Here is a 23,580-nt window from a genome sequence, read left to right as displayed (position 1 = left end):
CTTCTTCACAGGACAGGACACACATTTCCATGCCATTTCGACTAACACAGCTGGCAAAGAGTCCCACCGGCCCTCTTGTGGGCCGAGCTAATCTCTCTTGCCCTAGCAGCCCCACCACTATACCTTTCTATCTGACACTCCTGGCCAAACTTGGGGAGCGCAGCGCCATCTGGTGGTAGCTGGTGGAACTGTGACATACCCACTATACTCCATGTGCGCAGGTAAAAGCAAATATATTAATACACAGCCACAGGATAAGATCACACAATATAATATCACAGGTCTTCAGGGAGGCTTGCAGGGGTCAGGTCACCCCCCTACACCTGGACGGTGGATGTTCTCAGACATGTACCCTTTATTCACTATTCTATACACTGGCATTAGTTGAATGTTTCAAATCCATAGCACATTTATGCTAGTAAAGCACAGCACAAAGCCCTAGTGTTGTAAGTAATGATGAGGGTAGGAGTTGTCTGGGATGGATAAAGCAGACCAGACTGAGCATCCTTCCTCCATTAGGTCAATTAGCTAAATAAATAAAGGACGGTAATAAAGAGAAAATACTTTAATATATCAGGAAGCTCAACTCCTAAATATAACTGCACATGAGCATCACTACGATTAATCACATGTAAAGGAGATATCCATGAATAACAGGGATATAGGGGCTGCCGGTAGAGCGCTGATTAATGTCGCACAAAGACCTCTGCTATTCCACCTTCTCAATAACATTCCACGAGTCTCAAAGCCTTAAACGCAGCCAGTTTTTTATGTGCACCCCAACTATTGTGGAAAATGGTCATCAAGTCTAGCAAAGTAGTATAGTCTAGAGCCGAGAGGAGAGAAAAAAAGATAAGTGAGCCGTCTAGACAAATGAAATGAAAACATATGAGCTTAGCGGTCACTTTCCATTAAATAAAACAACTTGTCAAATTGTTATCAAGCCCTCTAATCGCTGCCCATGGGAGATCATCTTCAGGGGCTGAAACCTAACTTGTTTATTAAAAGGATCATATCAGCGTAAGGATTAGGAGAGTAAAAATAAATATACATGGAAAATAATGAGCGCTATTCTTTCCAAGTGTCGCTGCAGGGAACTTTAATTTCCCTCTGGGGCAGAGAAACTGCTAAAAGTTCTCTTCACCTGTTCCTGGTCAAAAGCATAATACTGTGGGGTCACGTCACATCAGATATGACCACACCAATACCATTTCTTTCCAAATTGTATCTACACAAGGCTCACTACTCAAATTTTACAAGAACACATAAATTAAAATTGATTTAGTCTGCTTTACCCCTAAATGTGATATTACTAATCCAGAAATAGATTTAAAGCTGTTCCATCTGAGGCATTGAGAAATCATTTGAATTGATGCGCAAATGAGGCTCAAGAACTATTAGGCTATGTGTCCACGCTGCGGAAAATGCGCGGATTTTGCCGTGGATTTCTCGCGGAAAAGCCGCGGATTTCCCGAAAATCTGCAGCAGCGGCACTTCCCAGCCATTTCTATGGCTTTTTGGAAATGCTGTGCCCATGCTGCGGATTTTTCCGCGGCGGATTTGGTGCGGATTTTGATCCGGAAAAATCTGCAACACGTCAATTATTGTTGCGGATTTTGATCCGGATTTTGGCTTCAGAATTGGGGGAAAAAAAAAAAAAAATCCGCACCAAAATCCGCGGCAATTCCGTGGTAAATCCACGGTAAATCCGCGGCAAATCCGCACCTTTGAAAAGGTGCGGATTTTGCGGGAAAGCCGCGGATTTTCATGCAGAAAAATCCACAGCAACATTCTACCGTGGACACATAGCCTTAGAAGATCTGAAGCCTCTGTCGCTCCAGCTCTATTCCACACGAAGAGCTGCCTCCTCCTGCTTGACTGACAGCCTCTATACTGTGTGACTTCAGGCAAAGGAGCCGTCCCAGGAGGCGGCGCTAGATGGGAAATAGAACTGGAGTGACAGAAGCTTTAGATCTACCATAGTCTTTCAGCCTCATTTACATATCAATTCAAATGTTGATTCCTCAGGAATGGAGGAATGTACTGGCCATGTAAAGGTATTGTTGAACTTGCCTTTTGAAAGAGCTACATAAGCACATAGTTTGGGGGGATGAAATCCTGCTTATAGATTATTTTTAATTACAAAACTATGCCAAATATTTCTGATATTTGAGTGTCTGAAATTCTCTGACCATATACCCTAATGGTAGTACAGGGGCTGCTAGGTTCTTGACCCACACAACTTTCTATCTATCTGTCACGGAGTGTAACAAGGTACGTAACGACAGGACAGGTGACCCTAGGTTGGCCCTCAGACTACAGTAGAGTCCCTGCTCTGTCCCTTATCGCGGAGGTAGATTTGATGGTAATCAGGTCCGAGCCTCAAGTGTGACCCTAACTCCTGTCCGAGCCCTGATCTTACTCCCCTCTCCCACACCCTCGGGGTGGGCCAGAAAACATAAATACAAAACTCCACAAAATGACACGGACAAGGGAGAACGGAAGAGAGACAATTATGTGTACTGGGAAACAACGGAAAAAGGGGGGGAAGTAATGCACAACAGGGAAACGTTTACACCACTCAGATGGTCAACACGGATCACCAAAAGCAGGAAAATTACCAAGACTGGGAATCGCTGGAGCTAAAGCTCTCACCGCCACATAAAGGAAGGAAGCCATGCTTTAAATAAGGAGGAGACAACTGCACCATGCAATTAGCAACCTAAGCTCTTAGGTCCTGCTGACCAGTCTGCAGGAATTAACTCATGCAGAGCTGGAGACCAGTGAATTCGAACCCGCTGGTGTGTGCAAAGCCGAACATCGCATGACACTAGCATACATTAATGGAATATCTGGGGAATATGCCATGAAGTTTTTGTGCCGCCTCGTGCTCGGCTGCAACCGAGCCGCTCAGATCCGGGCTCGCTGGTGGGTGGCTCGAGCGTCTCCGGACCCGGGGGCCACTGCGGTCACTCCGATCTAAAAGGGGGGTTGGCGGCCTTGGGACGTAGGTGTACGGCCGGAGCCGTGCTTTGAGTTTGTGACGCCACTCACGAGATGTGGTGAAGGTGGACACCACCACTGCAGTTACGGGGCAGCCAGAGGAGATGGTATGCAGCAAGTTGTTAACACCTCCGGGGGCAGGGATGGTGGCCCCGGGACCCGTTGGGGTTGCTTTGGCGGTGCAGGGAGATGGGCGGCCAGAGGGCACTGGTGTACTCACTATTAGAATGAAACACTCGAGTCTCTGGTAAACCAAGATGATAGTGGTCGGTGCTCGCAGCCGGCTGCAGTCGGGATCCCCCACCCGGTTGGTGGTCTCTGCCTTTCTCCTGCACCTGTTTGAATTGTTGGGCTGCCTGCGCTTGCAGCGTCAGAAGTCCGCTCCCCGGCTTGTGGATGTCGGAAGAGCCCGTTTGCCTGCAGACGCTGGCCCATGGGATCTCTGAGCCTTGGCGGTGGCTTTCTATCCCCCTCGTTGGGCTGTTGTCTTCTATGAAGGACTTTGGGTGGGAAAGGACGTAAAGTAGACTGCAATCAGTTAATTAACTCAGTCCAGTAGTTTCTAGACCTCGTTTCAGGGTCTGAGTACCCCCTCTTGTGCTCCGGTTTCCGAGTCGGTTCCCCGGGTCGGTACCGGCGGGCCACTACCCTGTCCCAGTCCACCACGGTTCCACCGAGCCGTCTTCCCGGCTCCTGCAGGCAGAGGCCTCCGTATGCCTCCTAGCCAGAGGTACCAGGGCTCCAACCTTGCCCCCTGTCAGTCTGTCACAGGCCTGTCACACAGGCCTGTCCTCCTCCACTGCACTCTCAGACTCAACTCTTCGCGAACTGAACTGTTTTCCTGCCTCAGGCTCTCTGAACTCCTCGGTGGGCATGGCCAACCACCTGGCTCCGCCCCCTGCTGTGTCCATCAAGCCCTGAGGGAGGTGACTAGGGTTTAATGTTGTTGGCTGGTGTTACCTAGTTAGGGACTGGTGTAATGCGGGGCCCTATCTGTGACTACCTGACTAGTCCAGGGCATCACATTTTCAGATGGAAAATAATTATACATCACGGTGAAAACAGTGGTGCCCACTACGCAGCTAAAAAAGTGGGTTTTTACTGAACATCATCATTCCCATAATCCTTCTAAAAAAGATGTGCAATAACATTTCAAGAGAAGATCTGTATCATTCAATGGCTCTTTTTGCTTAATGTTGTAACACTCATTCCAGGAATATCCTTCCGACGTGGAGATTCCGCTCACTTTTATGTCCTTTTCAGTAGGATTATTGAAATGGTGTTTGCACGGTTAAACTCAGATAATAACGTCTTGGGTAACTTTATAATGTATTCTGTGGGGCGTTATTAACTCTTAAAGGAGTTCTCATCTTAAGGTAGTAAAGGAAGTAGTGCTTTGTTTACATGGGGGAGGAATGCATGGAACGGACACTACCCTATGTACACTTTCCTTATCTATGGATGTGTTCAGTGTAAACAGGAACACCTGTAGCCAAAAGCCCGGACATTTGTTCTTAGGGACAAAAATGCTAAACAAAGATTTGGCCTTCAGTAGCTAGATGCCACGATCATTCTGGCAGCTGCAGGGGTGCAGTGGTGTCCTGTGCATAGTAAGTCCCTAGAGAACATGGCTGTATATTGTTGAAGGGGTGATTCACTACTCTGCAATAATGGTCACATCTCTGTAAAACTGATAGGGAAGGCTTTTCTAAGTACCTTGTTCAGCCAATTCTGAGTGGCGCTACTGCATTCTGCTCATCCTCATGAAGTGACCCCTGGGCTCCTGGGCTCTAGGACCTCTGAGATCCAATGATGTCACATCAACTTCCAGTTGACCCGATATCACCGAGCCCGGCCCCAGTCTTCCTGAGTGACTGGGCTGTGGGCGGAGTTTCACCTCTCGTCACAGCCCAACATCGCTCCTGCTTGCAGTGCTCTGCAGTGAAGGAGAGAGCGCATGACATGCTGCGCTGTGACGCTGGGCTGTGGTGAGCAGTGAAACTCCACCCACAGCCCAGTCACTCAGGAAGACTGGGGCCGGGATCGGTGATATCGTGTCAACTGGAAGTTGATGTGACATCACCGGTGCTCAGAAGTCACAGAGCCCAAGTGGGGTTCACTTCATGAAGATGAATGAACTGCGATAGCACCGCTCAGAGGCAGAAATGGCTAAAAACAAGGTATTTGATAAAAGCCTTCCCTATCAGTTTTACAGGGATGTGGCCACTATTGCAGAGTAATGAACCACCCCTTTAAGCTATAAAGGGACGGAATCACAGTATATTGGTATGTTGATGAGCTGCCATTCTCTTTTCTCTACGTTACCACAGTAGAGGTTCTACACCTCCTGTAGTTTGCTGGTGCCACCTGGCGCAGAATATTAGGTTATTTCTTTCTGCACTTTTTACATTGACACCTTCAGTTAAAGTGAAGCCAAATTGTTTAGTAAAATAAATCATCCCAAAATCCTAAGGACCACATTATTTCATGACAGGTGTATTTTACAAGTCAAATTAAAAATGTACAAATGTGGTCAGAATATTGCTAACTAGTGCTGAAAAGAGGCGGAAGAGTTAAAATATTAACTAGTCGGGTTGCTGCTTTTCTTTTCATGGCTGCCTTAGAATCCCGACAGGTCATTGATGTGAAAATGCTGCCGTACTGTTTGACACTTGCAATTTCCATTTTCTTTTATGGGGTGCAACAGAGATACAACAGTGTCAGATTGCCACTTCTCGGGTCGCAGCCGTTGCAGATGCTTTCAGCATATACGTTGCATTCCTACAAGACTTGATGGACAAGTCATCACTTCGAACTACACTCACAATTCATTTATTTTTTTATGTTTTTTTCTTAGACTTGATTTGAAGGTTTAGTGAGGAGTTTATGAAACAGTGTACATTTGTCAAATATATTGGGATGATGTAATAATGTATTAAGATGTTAGTTTTAGTACCTGTAGCCGAGAGCAAATGTTAGTGCAATAGGGTCACTGTGAGGTTAGAAATGACTCTTAAAGTAAAAGCAGGACTATTTAACATTGGCGTGCAATGAGTCAATGCGCCACCTAGTGGGAGCCTTAACCAAAACTCTGTACTGTCATTATTAATAGGGATTTCATTGAACAGATTTTTATTGACCTAGGTGTGTCACTGTGGAGCTGTGCTGCATTTTCTATAAGGTAAAGCTTCAGTATCTGTCATTGCTCATTACAAGAAGGGACTTCATAAAACTAATGCCCTTGACTAATAAACAGTCAGGCACGTTTGCCTGTGATTTCCATACTTTCATAGTCCAAAATGTCCAAGCAGCCACCGATACCAGTGGAGCTAGAGATACTTGTGATTGTTACAAACACAAAAGAGTCAGATGATGATTAAAGGGGTCAAGATTATGCTGGTGCTTCCTTCATTCTACACAGCTAGGCTGGTTTCACACTACGTCTTTTTAACATCCGCTGAAAACGTTTTTTTAGCGGAAGTACGGATCCTGCTTTTACAGCACATAACGTATGCAAACGCATATGTTATTTTGGAGGATCCTGCACTGGATGTTTAGGGGCGGGCATTGTAGTCATGTGATCGGGAGTGAGGGGAACTAGACTGGGAGGAGGCTTGTGACAGCTGCAGACGCTGGTAACCAAGGTAAACATCGGCCTTGGATACCCGATATTTATGTTGGTTACGAGTGTCTGCAGCTGCTAGGACCGGGCTGGCTGCACGGGGGAGATAGGACCGGGCCGGCTGCACGGGGGAGATAGGACCGGGCCGGCTGCACGGGGGAGATAGGACCGGGCCGGCTGCACGGGGGAGATAGGACCGGGCTGGGGGGGGGGGGAGAGAGAGAGAGAGAGAGAGAGAGAGAGAGAGAGAGAGAGAGAGAGAGAGAGAGAGAGAGAGAATGAATATGAATGGCCGGACTCTGGTTCCGGCCATGCAAAGTGCTTTCTGGGCATGCTCAGTATCAAAGCAGGATCCTGTCTATCAGCACGCCAGCGTTCACCTGCGTTTGCGTGCGTTATAGTCAGGATCCAGCAATTTGCAGTCCTTGGACGGAGCTCAAAAACGCTACATGTTGCGTTTTTGAAACATGTTAAAATAACGCAAAAGGACGGATCCTGCGTCTAACGGACGCAAACGCATGCGAACGCAGGTGGACGCGATTCCATTGAAAATGCATTGAAGTAAAAACGGATTTGCACAGGATCCGTACTTCCGTTAAAATAACGTTTTCAACGGATGTTAAAAAGACGTAGTGTGAAACCAGCCTAATGTGAATATTCCCACATATCAGAAAATAGTAACATGTTTACAACCTGATGTGTTCTCCAATCAAAATATTTATAACTAATGTTACACTTTGCATTCCTTAAAATAACAACTTTTCCCATTCACCCAGTTAAAAGGAACTTGTCACCAGTTTTTTCACTATTAAACTAAGGCTGGTTTCACACTACGTCTTTTTAACATCCGCTGAAAACGTTTTTTTAGCGGAAGTACGGATCCTGCTTTTACAGCAAATAACGTATGCAAACGCATATGTTATTTTGCAGGATCCTGCACTGGATGTTTAGGGGCGGGCATTGGAGTCATGTGATCGGGAGTGAGGGGAACTAGACTGGGAGGAGGCTTCTGACAGCTGCAGACGCTGGTAACCAAGGTAAACATCGGCCTTGGATACCCGATATTTATCTTGGTTACGAGTGTCTGCAGCTGCTAGGAGCAGGGCTGCCTGCACGCGTAACCAACGTAAACATCGGGTAACTAAGAGAAGTGGTTACGCGATATTTACCTTGGTTACGAGTGTCCGCAGCTCTCAGGTGGGAGAGAGAGGAAGGGGGAAAGACAGAGATAGAGAGAGAGAGGGTGAGGGAGGGAGTAGAGAGATAGACAGATCACGCGAGACTGGTTCTGGGCATGCTCAGTACTTTCTGGGCATGCTCAGTACAAAAGCAGGATCCTGTCTATCAGCATGCCAGCGTTCACCTGCGTTTGCGTGCGTTATAGTCAGGATCCAGCAATTTGCAGTATTTGGACGGAGCTCAAAAACGCTACAAGTAGCGTTTTTGAAACATGTTAAAAAACTGCAAGTCACTGGATCCTCACTATAACGCAGCCAAACGCAGGTGAACGGATGTTAACGCGAGTCCATTGCAAATGCATTGAAATGAAAACGCATTTGCACTGGATCCGTACTTCCGCTAAAATAACGTTAAGGACGGATGTTAAAAAGACGTAGTGTGAAACCAGCCTAAAAGTGTCACCTTCTGCAGCTCCTGGGCTGCATTCTATGAAGGTGCACCTTATTTCTTGTCCCCTTGCAGACCCCAAGAATAACTTTATAAAACATGACCGTTACGTATGCTAATGACCTGTGTGGCTCAGATGCGCGAGCTTTTCGGCTCCTGTCCCCCCTCCTGCCGCTGTTCGCCGTCCTCCTTTCTTGATTGGCGTGATGACGCCTCTGTCATCATCTACGCTCCTCTTTCTAATCTCGCGCCTGTGCAGTCATGTCCACTCGCGCAGGCGCAGTTCGCTCTGCCATATCGTGGGCAGAGCAGAAAACATAGCTGCCCTCGGGCGCGCCAGTGTGCTATTTGCGCAAGCGCGAGATTATGGTCGGCGCTGTGCATGGCGTCACTGCGTCATTCTCATACCCGACCTAATCCTCGTGCCTGCGCATTTAGCTCACCGACGCGCACGAGGGCAGCTATGTTTTCTGCTTCGCCCGCGATATGGCAGAGCGAACTGTGCCTGCGCGAGTGGACATGACTGCACAGGTGCAAGATTTGAAAGAGCAACATGGATGATAACGGAGGCATCATCACGTTAATCAAGAAAGGAGGATGGCGGACAGCAGCAGGAGGGGGGACAGGAACCGAAAAAGAGCACGCCCATCTGAGCCACACAGGTCATTAGCATACGTAACGGTCATGTTTTATAAAGTTATTTTCTGCAAGTCAGGGCCAAGGTGAACCTTCATAGAATGCAGCCCAGGAGCTGCAGAAGGTGACACTTTTAGTTTAATAGTTAAAAAACTGGTGACAGGTTCCCTTTAAACCAACTTCTGTGTATCTGTCTCTCTTTCGCTCTCTTTTCTCTCTGTCTGTCTCTCTGTATCAGCCGTCTCTTTCTTTCTCTCTGTCTCTCTGTATCGCTCTCTTTTTCTCTTTTTGTATGTATGTCTCTCTTATCTCTCTGTATCTGTCTCACTGTTTCTTTCCTATCTGTCCTCTTTCTCTCCTTTTCTCTTTCTCTCCTTCCACTCTCTTTCTCTCCCTCTTTTGGTCTCTCTCCCTCTCTCGGTCTCTCTCCCTCTTGGTTTATCTCTCTCTCTCTTCTCTCTGTTGCTCTCTGTATGTCTCTCTTCTCTCCCTCGCTGTGTGTCTCTCTCTCTTGCTTTCTGTCTCTCTCTTTCGCTCTCTCTTTTGATCTGTCACTCTCTTTCTGTGTCTTTCTTGCTTTCTCTTTCTCTCTGTCTTACTCTTTCTTTCTCTTTCTGTCTCTCTCTTTGTCTCTATCTTTTTCTCTCTCTTTCTTTTGCTCTCTGTTTGTCTTTCTTTCTTTTTATTTCTCTCTCTAGCTTTCTCTTTTTTTCTGTGTCTATTGCTCGCTCTGTCTTTGTTGCACTCTCTCTCTTTCTCTCTGTCTAAAAAAGTAAATTCTAAATTCTATTTCTGTGTATCACTACAGAGAGTTATCCCATTCCTGCAATCAGATGCACCTGTCATATGATTTTTATAACTCCCCTTCTTGTGTATCAAGATTGATCAAAATCAATCAATTCCAATCATCTTAATACTTCCCTTTCTTCTAGGATGATCAATGTATACATCTCACAGATGGCATTGATTTCAGTCAATGACATATTTTACACATTTCTAGTTTTGAAATTTGTATTTGGCAGACATATATCAAAATAACTGCAATTTAAAAAAAGGTTCATGTAAGAATATGGCTACTCATCTCCAGATCTGTGTATACACTTTAGAATAAAGGAACTTGTCTGAACGGACTTGTGTATGAATAGTGGCAGATATCTTAGATTTTAGTCAAGACCCAACTATATATATATATATATATATATATATATATATATATATATAAAACTAATTCATAGCCTTTACGTACGGTACATACATTAAACTATTACATCACAAATCTCAGATGTCAGCCAGGCGCTATAATTGATGTGAATACACAGTTTATGCACCCGCCATGCTGATGTTACATAGCTGTAATAGGAGCCCCAATAGCTCCTCTACTGAACTATAAACCATTCAGGTCCTTACTATCTACTCACTTAGACAGTTCTTGATGTATGTACAGTGAACTGAGATTGAAAGTATAAGGGCATTGCGGAAAATGCATATAAATGTTGTACGTATACCCTCTTTCACTTGTAAAGCGCCATGGAATAAATGGCGCTATAATAATAAATAATAATAAATAATAATAATAATAATAATAAATGTCAGTGGTCCAAACTTATTTCTAGGGTATGGGTTGTTTTATGGTGTCGCCCGTCATATCATGTGATGGGCCATTACAGGAGGGCACACACAATCCTTAATTATATGGGAACGTGTACATTAATCAAATATATTTATTACAAACTAAAAATGAAATTTAACGCTGTCATTGTCTTTGATTTGTAACATGATGACATAATTAGTACAGGTGTGCAATACTATTGGTATACAGTATATGCACCTCTATTGATTTATATCCCAATATGCTCATATACTTTAGTGTCTAAGTAAAAACAGCAGTAGAGCTTAGGATTTACATACAGACTTTATTTTTTGGCACTAAGTGCAACATTTTTCTATGCATTAAAATGACCTCAATGTCTAAAGAATGCAATTGAGAATTCATGGGTCATTACGATATGTCATTCATGACAACCAATGACATACACCACAAGTTATGGCTTATAGCCCAGTACTTTAAGAGTTAAACTCTATGAAGGCAGCGCTGCTCCAGCTCAAGGGCACACACTCCTGAACTTTATAGCAACTGCTACTGCAAGGGAGTGGGCAAGAGGAGCTGCAGCGCCCTGCTATGGTAACCCCTTCCTGCCCTTAATAATGGCTCAATAATCTTCCACGTGCACACCATCATATATATATATATATATATATATATATATATATATATATATATATATATATGCCAATGTATGTAAAGCGCTGTGGAATTAATAGCGCTATGCAAGTGAATAAAATTATTATTATTATTATATATATATATATATATATATTAAAAAAACTAAAATACATATGTATGAAATAATAAAGTAAAATAATAAAACATAGATATATATTTAGATTTATATATAAATATATTTTTATATATATATATATACATATGTTGTGTGCGTGTGTGTGTGTATATATATATATATATATATATATATACACACACATATATATACATACTTACACAGATGTACAGTATATTAAAACTGCCCAGCTATGACAACCTGTATACTAAGAATATAGGCACATAATTGGGAAATGGCAAGTGACATCTCTGGTGACAGCTCACCTTCCTTAGTGCTGGCCCCCAAAGTCTTCTTCACGTATGTCTTTATATACTCCTGTCGGATGGGGGATAGGTCCAGACAGTGCCACCAGCAATATGTCCTTCTTGTCTTCACGATGTTGTGTGATCCTTGTGGTGCTGGCCGGGGGCAGAGGGCATCTTTGTGACCAGTGAGTGCCCGGCTCAGCTGTGCCCGCAGCGGGTGAGGTGCAGCTTCTGGGTACAGCTGGAATCTGCCTCTGCTGCACCAGTCAGCGGCTCAGTGCAAATGCAACAGGTCTGCTGGTGACAGCCAGAGAAGCCGGCATCCGTCCCTCAGCGCCACCTGCTGGGTGTCTTGGGGAAGTGCGGTGAGGCTCTGCTTTAAGGGTTCCCTATGGAAAAGCAGCTGTGAGCAGACAGACATGCTCCTGTAATACAGTAGCTGAAGCCAAAATAAAAAGGCAGGGTTCCTGGTAGCTCTTAGACTTTAAGAGGCCCAGGGGCAACCTGATCTGAAGGATTTCCATCTCAGCTTCTTTACATTTTTTCCATTTTAAACTCTAGCTGACAGGAGGGACAGCAAAATGAATCACGTTTAATACACCATATATACAGTTTTCTGAACATATACTCTCTAATGAATAAGTCACTTTAGTACAAAGTGCTATAATTGGAACCAATGCTCACAATTTATCTTACCATATATTTATTTTAAAAGTCTTATTATTTTTACTTTTCTATTAATATGTAACATATTTTAGCAGATTGTGCGTGCCAACCTCTCAGAACTTATAGAAATACTAATTTGCAGTTTTACCTACAGAAATAGTGGAATGGCAATGCCAGACGGAGGAAGCTCTTTAGAAATACGTTTTCCCAGGTATTCCACTATTAAAAGTCACCATCAAAATCCAAAATGATGATGATAAATTAATATTAATAAGAAAAATAATATATTACATATATTATATACACACACACACACATATATATATATATATATATATATATATATATAAACACACATCTACAGTTACACATATATATATATATATATATATATATATATATATATATATATACAGTGCCTACAAGTAGTATTCAACCCCCTGCAGATTTAGCAGGTTTACACATTCGGAAATAACTTGGCATTGTGACATTTGGACTGTAGATCAGCCTGGAAGTGTGAAATGCACTGCAGCAAAAAAGAATGTTATTTCTTTTTTTATTTTTTTTTTTAAATTGTGAAAAGTTTATTCAGAGGGTCATTTATTATTCAACCCCTCAAACCACAAGAATTCTGTTTGGTTCCCCTAAAGTATTAAGAAGTATTTCAGGCACAAAGAACAATGAGCTTCACATGTTTGGATTAATTATCTCTTTTTCCAGCCTTTTCTGACTAATTAAGACTTTCCCCAAACTTGTGAACAGCACTCATACTTGGTCAACATGGGAAAGACAAAGGAGCATTCCAAGGCCATCAGAGACAAGATCGTGGAGGGTCACAAGGCTGGCAAGGGGTACAAAACCCTTTCCAAGGAGTTGGCCCTACCTGTCTCCACTGTTGGGAGCATCATCCGGAAGTGGAAGGCTTATGGAACTACTGTTAGCCTTCCACGGCCTGGACAGCCTTTGAAAGTTTCCACCCGTGCCGAGGCCAGGCTTGTCCGAAGAGTCAAGGCTAACCCAAGGACAACAAGGAAGGAGCTCCGGGAAGATCTCATGGCAGTGGGGACATTGGTTTCAGTCAATACCATAAGTAACGTACTCCACCGCAATGGTCTCCGTTCCAGACGAGCCCGTAAGGTACCTTTACTTTCAAAGCGTCATGTCAAGGCTCGTCTACAGTTTGCTCATGATCACTTGGAGGACTCTGAGACAGACTGGTTCAAGGTTCTCTGGTCTAATGAGACCAAGATCGAGATCTTTGGTGCCAACCACACACGTGACGTTTGGAGACTGGATGGCACTGCATACGACCCCAAGAATACTATCCCTACAGTCAAGCATGGTGGTGGCAGCATCATGCTGTGGGGCTGTTTCTCAGCCAAAGGGCCTGGCCATCTGGTCCGCATCAATGGGAAGATGGATAGCACGGCCTACCTGGAGATTTTGGCCAAGAACCTCCGCTTCTCCATCAAGGATCTTAAGATGGGTCGTCATTTCATCTTCCAACAAGACAACGACCCAAAGCACACAGCCAAGAAAACCAAGGCCTGGTTCAAGAGGGAAAAAATCAAGGTGTTGCAGTGGCCTAGTCAGTCTCCTGACCTTAACCCAATTGAAAACTTGTGGAAGGAGCTCAAGATTAAAGTCCACATGAGACACCCAAAGAACCTAGATAACTTGGAGAAGATCTGCATGGAGGAGTGGGCCAAGATAACTCCAGAGACCTGTGCCGGCCTGATCAGGTCTTATAAAAGACGATTATTAGCTGTAATTGCAAACAAGGGTTATTCCACAAAATATTAAACCTAGGGGTTGAATAATAATTGACCCACACTTTTATGTTGAAAATTTATTAAAATTTAACTGAGCAACATAACTTGTTGGTTTGTAAGATTTATGCATCTGTTAATAAATCCTGCTCTTGTTTGAAGTTTGCAGGCTCTAACTTATTTGCATCTTATCAAACCTGCTAAATCTGCAGGGGGTTGAATACTACTTGTAGGCACTGTATATATATATATATATACCGTATATATATATATATATATATATATATATATATATATATACACACAGTGGGTACGGAGAGTATTCAGACTCCTTTAAAATTTGCACTCTTTGATTCATTGCAGCCATTTGATAGATTCAAAAAAGTTAGTTTTTTCCTCATTACTGTACACTCAGCACCCCATCTTGACAGAAAAAAAACAGAAATGTAGAAATTTTTGCAAATGTTTTAAACAGGGAATGCTGAAATATCACATGGTCATAAGTATTAAGACAGTCATATTTAAGTCGCAGGCTCTCCATTTCCTTGTGATCCTCCTTGAGATGGTTCTACTCCATCATTGGAGTCCAGCTGTGTTTAATTAATCTGATAGGACTTGATTTGGAAAGGTCCACACCTGTCTATATAAGACCTCACAGCTCACAGTGCATGTCAGACCAAATGAGAATCATGAGGTCAAAGGTACTGTCCAAGGAGCTCACAGACAGAATTGTAGCAAGGCACAGATCTGGCCAAGGTTACAAAATAATTTCTGCAGCATTCAAGGTTCCTAAGAGCACAGTGGCCTCCATAATCCTTAAATGGAAGAGGTTTGGGACCACCAGAACTCTTCCTAGACCAGGCTATCCTGCCAAACTGAGCAATCGTGGGAGAAGAGCCTTGGTGAGAGAGGTGAAGAAGAACCCCAAGATCACTGTGGCTGAGCTCCAGACATGCAGTCGGGAGATGGGAGAAAGGTGCAGAAAGTCAACTATCACTGCAGCCCTCTACCAGTCGGGCCTTTATGGCAGAGTGGCCCAACGGAAGCCTCTCCTCATTGCAAGACATATGAAAGCCCGTGTAGCGTTTGCAAAAAAATACATGAGGGATTCCCAGACTATGAGAAATAAGATTGTCTGGTCTGATGAGACGAAGATAGAACTTATTTGGTGATAATTCTAAGTGGTATGTGTGGAGAAAATCAGGCACTGCTCATCACCTGCCCATTACAATCCCAACAGTGAAACATGGTGGAGGAAGCATCATGCTATGGGGTGTTTTACAGCTGAAGAGACAGGATGACTGGTTACAATAGAAGGAAAGATGAATGTGACCAAGTACAGAGATATCCTGGAAGAAAACCTCTTCCAGAGTGCTCTTGACCTCATACTTGGCTGAAGGTTCCCCTTCCAACAAGACAATGACCCTAAGCACACAGCTAAAATAACAAAGGAGTGGCCTCAGAACAACTCTGTGACCATTCTTGACTGGCACAGCCAGAGCCCTGACCTAAACCCAATTGGCCATCTCTGGAGAGACCTGAAAATGGTTGTCCACCAACGTTCACCATCCAACCTGATGGAACTGGAGAGGATCTGGAAGGAAGAATGGCAGAAGATCCCCAAATCCAGGTGTGAAAAACTTGTTGCATCATTCCCAAGAAGACTCATGGCTGCACTAGCTCAAAAGGGTGCTTCTACCCACTACTGAGCAAAGGGTCTGAATACTTATGACCATGCGATATTTCAGTTTTTCTTGATTAAAAAATTTGCAAACATTTCTACATTTCTGTTTTTTTTCTGTCAAGATGGGGTACAGAGTATACATTAATGAGAAAAAAAATGAACTTTTTTGAATTTACCAAATGACTGCAATGAAACAAAGAGTGAAAAATTTAAAGGGGTCTGAATACTTTCCGTACCCACTGTATATATGTGATGCCCCTGACTCTATCAGGGTGTCACAGGGAACTGCACCCCTGTCTCTTATGGTGCAGAACTCACCCTCCATGGTTCTGGGTTCCTACACACTGGTATTACTTCCACCAGCACTCAAATCCTAACCACACCTCACATCACACCCTGTCAGGCACACCAGTGGGTGGTCTAGCTGGGAAAGGGCCACCCGCCTAGGTGTCAAGCAGACTGGTGGGAGGGAGAAAGTGAGTTCAGCAGTGGCTCCCAAAGAGTGAGGAGCTGGGAGTAGCATCTCCCTGGAGTTTAGTAGTAGCCCTCAGAGAGTGAGGAGCTGAAGGAGTTGTAGCTCCGTGTGGGACTTTGGTTGGGTAGCAGACGGTGGTCTGAGACTAGAGGAGTTGGAGACCTGGTCGCAGGGTATTGGAAAGGGTGTACTGACTTAGTTTTGGAGAACGGTCGGCACCGGAAAGTCCAGTAACCAGACTGGTACCAAGCACGGCGGGGTACAGGACCCTAGATCGGGGAGTAGCTTCAAGTAACCTGATAATTCACCTGTGGAGGATAGTCTCTTTTTGAACTTTCCCGAAGATCTCAGAGATCGAAGGCACCCAAACAATGAGGGGGATAGGGCTTTCCAGCTTATGCGGCCTACAGAAATCCCAAGTGTCAGCCATCGAGAGCACAGCTACACTATTTCAACATAGGGAGCGGGACCCTGACAGCTTCAGGCCAAAGGGTCACTTAGGAACATCTACACAATTGTGCATGGAGGAAGGCTCCGGACCACTAAGCCGTACCAGTGGGGATGGATACCCGGACGAGCTCCCCTGAGTGGCAGCGGCACTCAGAGACTTGGTTTACTTCTGTGTCAGAATCTGCTTAATGACTGCGCCAACATTCACACAGCCCGAGTGAGTACACTGCTACCCCTGCGTCCTGCCTGCCCGCATAGCCTGCATAGCCTGCACAACACTATCTGTCACTTATCTCCAGAGTCCCGGGGTCTCCCCTACCCGTGGAGGGATCACCATCAGGCTACCCTCGGCAGCGGAGGTACTCCCCTTACCGCGAACCACGGGTGGCATCACAAACTGTCCCTTGTAAATAACCCCCTCCTTTAAATTTGAAGTGGCCGCAAGCCCCCAGGTCCGGAGACCCTCGAGCCACAGAGGCTCGAGGGTCTAATATATAAAGCTGAATGTGTGTATGTATGAATGTATGTGTGTGTGTGTGTGTGTGTATGTCCGGGATTGGCATCTGCACCGTCGCAGCTACAGCCACAAAATTTTGCACACTCACACTTCTGGACCCCGAGAGCGTCATAGGCTATGTTTTGAAGGGAAATTTTAACCCCGCGCTTTACAGTTATTCACCAAAAAACCTGCCTCCATTAAAGCGAATGGAGCTGGGAGCCACAGTGCAGCCAGAACTTCAGAAGAATGAGCAGCCACGCCCTTAAATGGAATGTTGGCGTGTCACAATGCAGCCAGGGAAAGAGACAGACACAGACAGGGAAAGAGGCAGACATAGACAGGGTAAGAAACAGACATAGACAGGGTAAGATACAGACACAAAGAGACAGACACAGACAAAGAAACAGACTGACAGGGAAAGAGACAGACAGGGAAAGAGAGGGAAAGAGAGAGACAGGTTAAGAGACAGACACAGACAGGTAAAGAGACAGACACAGACAAAGAGACAGAGACAGACACAGGGAAACAGACAAACAGGGAAAGAGAGGGAAAGAGACAGACAGGGTAAGAGACAGACAAGAGACAGACAAAGAGACAGACACAGGGAAAGAGACAGAGGGAAAGAGACAGACAGGGAAAGAGAGGGAAAGAGACAGACAGGGAAAGAGAGGGAAAGAGACAGACAGGGAAAGTGACAGAGATAGATAGACAGACAGGGAAAGAAATAGATAGACAGACAGGGAAAGAGATTGAGACAGACGGAGAAAGAGACAGAGACAGTCAGAGACAGACAGGGAAAGAGACAGACAGACAAAGAGATAGAGACAGAGAGATATATACAGAGTGGGAGATAGACATTATAATTACATTTATATCTATTTGTTTTGTGGTTTTTGTGTGAAGAATACATTTTTGTTAATACATTCTATTTTGTTAACAGCAGTTATTAACCTGGGCAAAGTCGGGTAGTACAGCTAGTATATATATATTAACACAGATATAAATACAGTATATATGTATACACACACACACACATCACATTACTATTGCTTTTTTCAAGTGAGCAACGTACACGCATCAGAATGGTTGGAACACAAAAGCTTATAAAAGGAAAGATGACCCTGTCAGTTCAAGTTTCATAAAAAGTACAAGGTGCTTGTCTAACCTCTTCCATAATGGAGATCACAGATATACAGTGGAGCGCACTGTTATACAAGGAGTGCAACTAAAAGAAACGTTTGTACATGGCCAAAAGTCTGTAACTGTAACACAATTATGTGACACCAGATCTGTTTTTATGGAGCACCAGTCACCTCTCCTGACATGTCTGCTTTTGTTATTAATTGTATTCCCCATGAAATTACAATTTTGGAGCATCTTTTCTACGAAATCCACATAGAGCGTTTCATGATATTCCACCTCAACATTTATGAATACATTGACAAGTGGGTGTAACAATGAGAATGGTATCTGTAACATGCAGCACACTTGTCAACAGTTAAAAATTTGCCAGAATGGTCGCGCAGGGGCCAGGCTTAGCAAAGCCATATTTACGAATGTGCATTTTAGGGCTTAATTTTCCCAACTTTTGAGTAGCTATTGTTGGTACTTATACACCCACTTTTACAGAGTGGAGTCCCACAACTCTTAATAAGGCTTCCACAGTCGTGGCACTGACTATGTTCCCACAATGAGCTTTTAGTGAGATTTTTACACTGCATAAAAGACTTAGGCTATGTGCACACGCTGCGTTTTTTTGACGCTGCGTTTTCGTGCGTTTTTGGCCGCTAAAAACGCACCCGTGTCAAAAAACACGGCAAAAACGCATGCGTTTTTAACGCGATTTGGTGAGTTTTTGGCTGCGTTTTGCTGCGTTTTTGATCTCTGCGTTTTGCTGCCTTTTTCCAATGCATTGCATGGGGGGAAAACGCAGAAAAACGCAGGAAAGAATTGACATGTCCATTTTTTTTTTAAGCTCAAAAACGCAGCTTAAAAAAACAGTTGTGTGCGGACAGCAAAAATGAAAACTCATAGACTTTGCTGGGGAAGCAAAGTCATGCAGTTTTGAGGCCAAAAACGCACCTGAAAAACGCGCAAAAACGCCGCGAAAAACGCACTGTGTGAACTTACCCTTAGCGTCTTTCTGTTCCAGCAAGGTGGATGGGATTTATAGAAATCTCCTGCCCGCTGCTCTTTGCTTATTTTTTTACTTATCGTAAACTGACTTGCAGTGTATGTCTCAAATCTTCAACATGTCAATTTCTCTCGCAGGTACACTGAAGTTTATGTGCTGATCTTCCTTAAAGACTTGCATTAGATGTGGAATATCCACAGGTTAAAAACCCACATGCATATTTAGTGCGGTGAAAACACATAAAAAATGCATGTAATCCACATGTAATATATCGATAAACGTTTGTCAAAGCTAAATACTAGGTTGTATCAAAAACAAAGCAGCTTTTTTAAAGCAAGAAGAGACAAAAACGCGATAAAAACACATTAAAAAAACGCAAGTGATCTTAAATGGTGCTGAAGTTTTGCAACATGAAAACCACATCAAAACATCAAAAGCTTATAGTGGAAATGTAGCATTAAAAGGGGTTTCCCCAACAACCAAGTTAATTTTAAAATTCATTTTAATCAATATATCTTGGAATAATAATAATTTCCACAACTGGATATGCTTATAAAAATGTTCCCGTTCTGAGATAATCCTATATATGTGTCCCTGCTGTGTACTGTGTAATGGCCAAAAAGGAGGAAAAAAACAGTGCTAAACTGTACCAGAGCTATGAGTACATATAAAAGACACACTTGAAACACCTGCAGTGCTTGCAAAAGGTGTACAGGTTTATTTAAGTGAAATAGCACTAAAAACTATTAAAAACCATAAGGACCCTCAAACATAGGGTGAAGTCCCAGAAAAACTACAATACAGGGAAAGATATCAAACAATATTATATAGACAACAGGTAAATCACACTGCTCGTAATGTTTAACACTATATGCTGATCAATCATGAACCCCAAATGAAGGTTGATATTTAGTACAATCATATAGGTACAAAATGAAAAATCCCCATAAATGTGCATACTACCTAATGAAAGTAGAATCTAGAACTCCCAAAAGGAGAAAAGCAACAGCAGTGAGCATATGGAGTGTATGGTGCATGCAGTGCAGTTGTTTCAAGTGTGTCTTTATACAGTGCCTACAAGTAGTATTCAACCCCCTGCAGATTTAGCAGGTTTGATAAGATGCAAATAAGTTAGAGCCTGCAAACTTCAAACAAGAGCAGGATTTATTAACAGATGCATAAATCTTACAAACCAACAAGTTATGTTGCTCAGTTAAATTTTAATAAATTTTCAACATAAAAGTGTGGGTCAATTATTATTCAACCCCTAGGTTTAATATTTTGTGGAATAACCCTTGTTTGCAATTACAGCTAATAATCGTCTTTTATAAGACCTGATCAGGCCGGCACAGGTCTCTGGAGTTATCTTGGCCCACACCTCCATGCAGATCTTCTCCAATTTATCTAGGTTCTTTGGGTGTCTCATGTGGACTTTAATCTTGAACTCCTTCCACAAGTTTTCAATTGTGTTAAGGTCAGGAGACTGACTAGGCCACTGCAACACCTTGATTTTTTCCCTCTTGAACCAGGCCTTGGTTTTCTTGGCTGTGTGCTTTGGGTCGTTGTCTTGTTGGAAGATGAAATGACGACCCATCTTAAGATCCTTGATGGAAGAGCGGAGGTTCTTGGCCAAAATCTCCAGGTAGGCTGTGCTATCCATCTTCCCATTGATGCGGACCAGATGGCCAGGCCCCTTGGCTGAGAAACAGCCCCACAGCATGATGCTGCCACCACCATGCTTGACTGTAGGGATGGTATTCTTGGGGTCGTATGCAGTGCCATCCAGTCTCCAAACGTCACGTGTGTGGTTGGCACCAAAGATCTCGATATTGGTCTCATCAGACCAGAGAACCTTGAACCAGTCTGTCTCAGAGTCCTCCAAGTGATCATGAACAAACTGTAGACGAGCCTTGACATGACGCTTTGAAAGTAAAGGTACCTTACGGGCTCGTCTGGAACGGAGACCATTGCGGTGGAGTACGTTACTTATGGTATTGACTGAAACCAATGTCCCCACTGCCATGAGATCTTCCCGGAGCTCCTTCCTTGTTGTCCTTGGGTTAGCCTTGACTCTTCGGACAAGCCTGGCATCGGCACGGGTGGAAACTTTCAAAGGCTGTCCTAGCAGTGGAAGGCTAACAGTAGTTCCATAAGCCTTCCACTTCCGGATGATGCTCCCAACAGTGGAGACAGGTAGGCCCAACTCCTTGGAAAGGGTTTTGTACCCCTTGCCAGCCTTGTGACCCTCCACGATCTTGTCTCTGATGGCCTTGGAATGCTCCTTTGTCTTTCCCATGTTGACCAAGTATGAGTGCTGTTCACAAGTTTGGGGAGGGTCTTAATTAGTCAGAAAAGGCTGGAAAAAGAGATAATTAATCCAAACATGTGAAGCTCATTGTTCTTTGTGCCTGAAATACTTCTTAATACTTTAGGGGAACCAAACAGAATTCTTGTGGTTTGAGGGGTTGAATAATAAATGACCCTCTGAATAAACTTTTCACAATTTAAAAAAAAAATAAAAAAAGAAATAACATTCTTTTTTGCTGCAGTGCATTTCACACTTCCAGGCTGATCTACAGTCCAAATGTCACAATGCCAAGTTAATTCCGAATGTGTAAACCTGCTAAATCTGCAGGGGGTTGAATACTACTTGTAGGCACTGTATGTACTCATAGCTCTGGTGAAGTTTAGCATTGTTTTTCCTTCTTTTTGCATACAATTTTAGTGCTTGCACAGAGTTATTTATATTTATATTGGTTTACCCCAGCGGTGCCCTCCCCACCTTCAGTTTTTCATTACTGTGTAATGGCCGTGTCTGACCATACAGGGACATGGTCTGATCATACCACATCTCCTGGGCAGGGTAAGAAGTAAAAAAAAGTATACATTACAGCATGGAAACGCAAATAATTATTTTTTGAGGTAAAACATTATTTAAGAACAGACATGGAAATGTTTTACCTCACAAAAAGTATCAGCTATGATACCCTGCTGTAATGTATTTATACTTTTTCATATCCTCCCCTGCCAAGGAGATGTGGTATGATCAGACCATGTCCCTGTACAGTAATACATGGTGTCATGTGCTGTCCAGATCCGCACACGCAAATTACTTCTACGGCGTCGGACTCTGTTCACATTACAGAGTCCGACAAGCAATCTGGTCGGCTTTGGCTGAGTTGTTTCCCTGCTCCCAGCCATGAAAGAGTTAATCCTTTTTTGGAACAGTGTGCTACTTTTCTGAGAGCCAGATTGCTGATTATCTTCCACAGCTGGTCTCCTCCAATTTAAGGCTGGGGATTGTATTAGGGGGCCCTGAAGATATTTTCTGCTTGCAGATGCAATATCCCGGTGTCCGTAGCGATCCTCCAATTGGTAACCAGTGATTTGTTGTCTGCGTTGTATGAAGTTCCCTGGTGTGACTTTCTCCTTCTCCTTTGATTTATCCCCTCCAGTGTATTTTTGTCTCCCCTCTGTGGATATTTGTGGTGTGAGTCAGTTTCAGTTTTACCACCCTCTGTCTTTGTCTTGTAGGAGGAATATTACTAGGTGCCAAGCCCAACCCTGGGTTGGGGGTGCAGGGGTATTAGGTCAAGGCCCGACAGGAGACAGGGCCAGGTTGAGGACCCAGACCTCCCTACTATTAAGGGTATCTCCGGGGTGACTGTGAGCGCAGGGGTCCCAGCCTTAGGGCCAGCATAGGTCCTCCTGTTTCCCTTAGTCACCCGTGACAAATGGTCGTTATACAGCACATAGCGGCAGTAGGCACATTAAGTGGTCATGCCCACTTACTAGTAAGTTAGGCTAAGGATATGTACACAAGACATCCTTTTCAGGACGGTACACTTAGGGGTAGGATTCAGCCGGTTCTTTCCAGTTAGAGGGAAAGGATTGTCAAAATTCTAGCCAGTTTCCTGAACCAGCAAGAAGCAGTGCCCCAATCTGGTTCTAGGGATTTCAAGTTTCAACTAAATGTGCGTTAGTATAAAAAGATCATGAGAGAGAGCTCTGTACTGTCCCTTCATATATTTGTACATTGTAATAAGATCACCCCTAAGCCTTCATTTTCCCAAACTGAATAATCCCACAATTAATAACCTGTGTTGCTATTGCAGTCTACCCATTCCTTAAATAGAGAAAAAAAGGAGCCAGCACGATCTGAAATTGGCATGCATCATATAAAAAGTGAAAATTCACAGATTTATTCCAACTGTACTATAATAAAAAAAGAGATTTTTAGCAAATAATTGATCAATTTTTTGAGCCACCCCTGCCAACGTCACGGCAAATCTCAATAGGGGGGTCCTACTCTATATTCTGTATTTCATGTGCCATGCGGCCTCCTAGATAAAGTTAAAAGCAGAACCAT

At 43.7% G+C, this 23,580-nt stretch overlaps 1 protein-coding gene across 1 annotated transcript in view; it reads right to left on the bottom strand.

Moving 5' to 3' along the window:
• ADAMTSL3 (ADAMTS like 3) overlaps positions 1–11,800 on the bottom strand; it is a 725,891-nt gene extending 714,091 nt beyond the window's left edge. Inside the window, exon 1 of the mRNA XM_075345857.1 lies at positions 11,553–11,800. The gene's annotated coding sequence lies outside the window, so the exon portion shown is untranslated. The remainder of the gene's footprint in view (positions 1–11,552) is intronic.
• Between the last annotated feature and the right edge of the window lie 11,780 nt (positions 11,801–23,580).

The sequence above is a fragment of the Anomaloglossus baeobatrachus genome, chromosome 4 (genome assembly GCF_048569485.1).
Source record: "Anomaloglossus baeobatrachus isolate aAnoBae1 chromosome 4, aAnoBae1.hap1, whole genome shotgun sequence".
NCBI classification, from domain to species: Eukaryota; Metazoa; Chordata; class Amphibia; order Anura; family Aromobatidae; genus Anomaloglossus; species Anomaloglossus baeobatrachus.
This window is presented reverse-complemented; position numbering and strand designations above follow the sequence as displayed.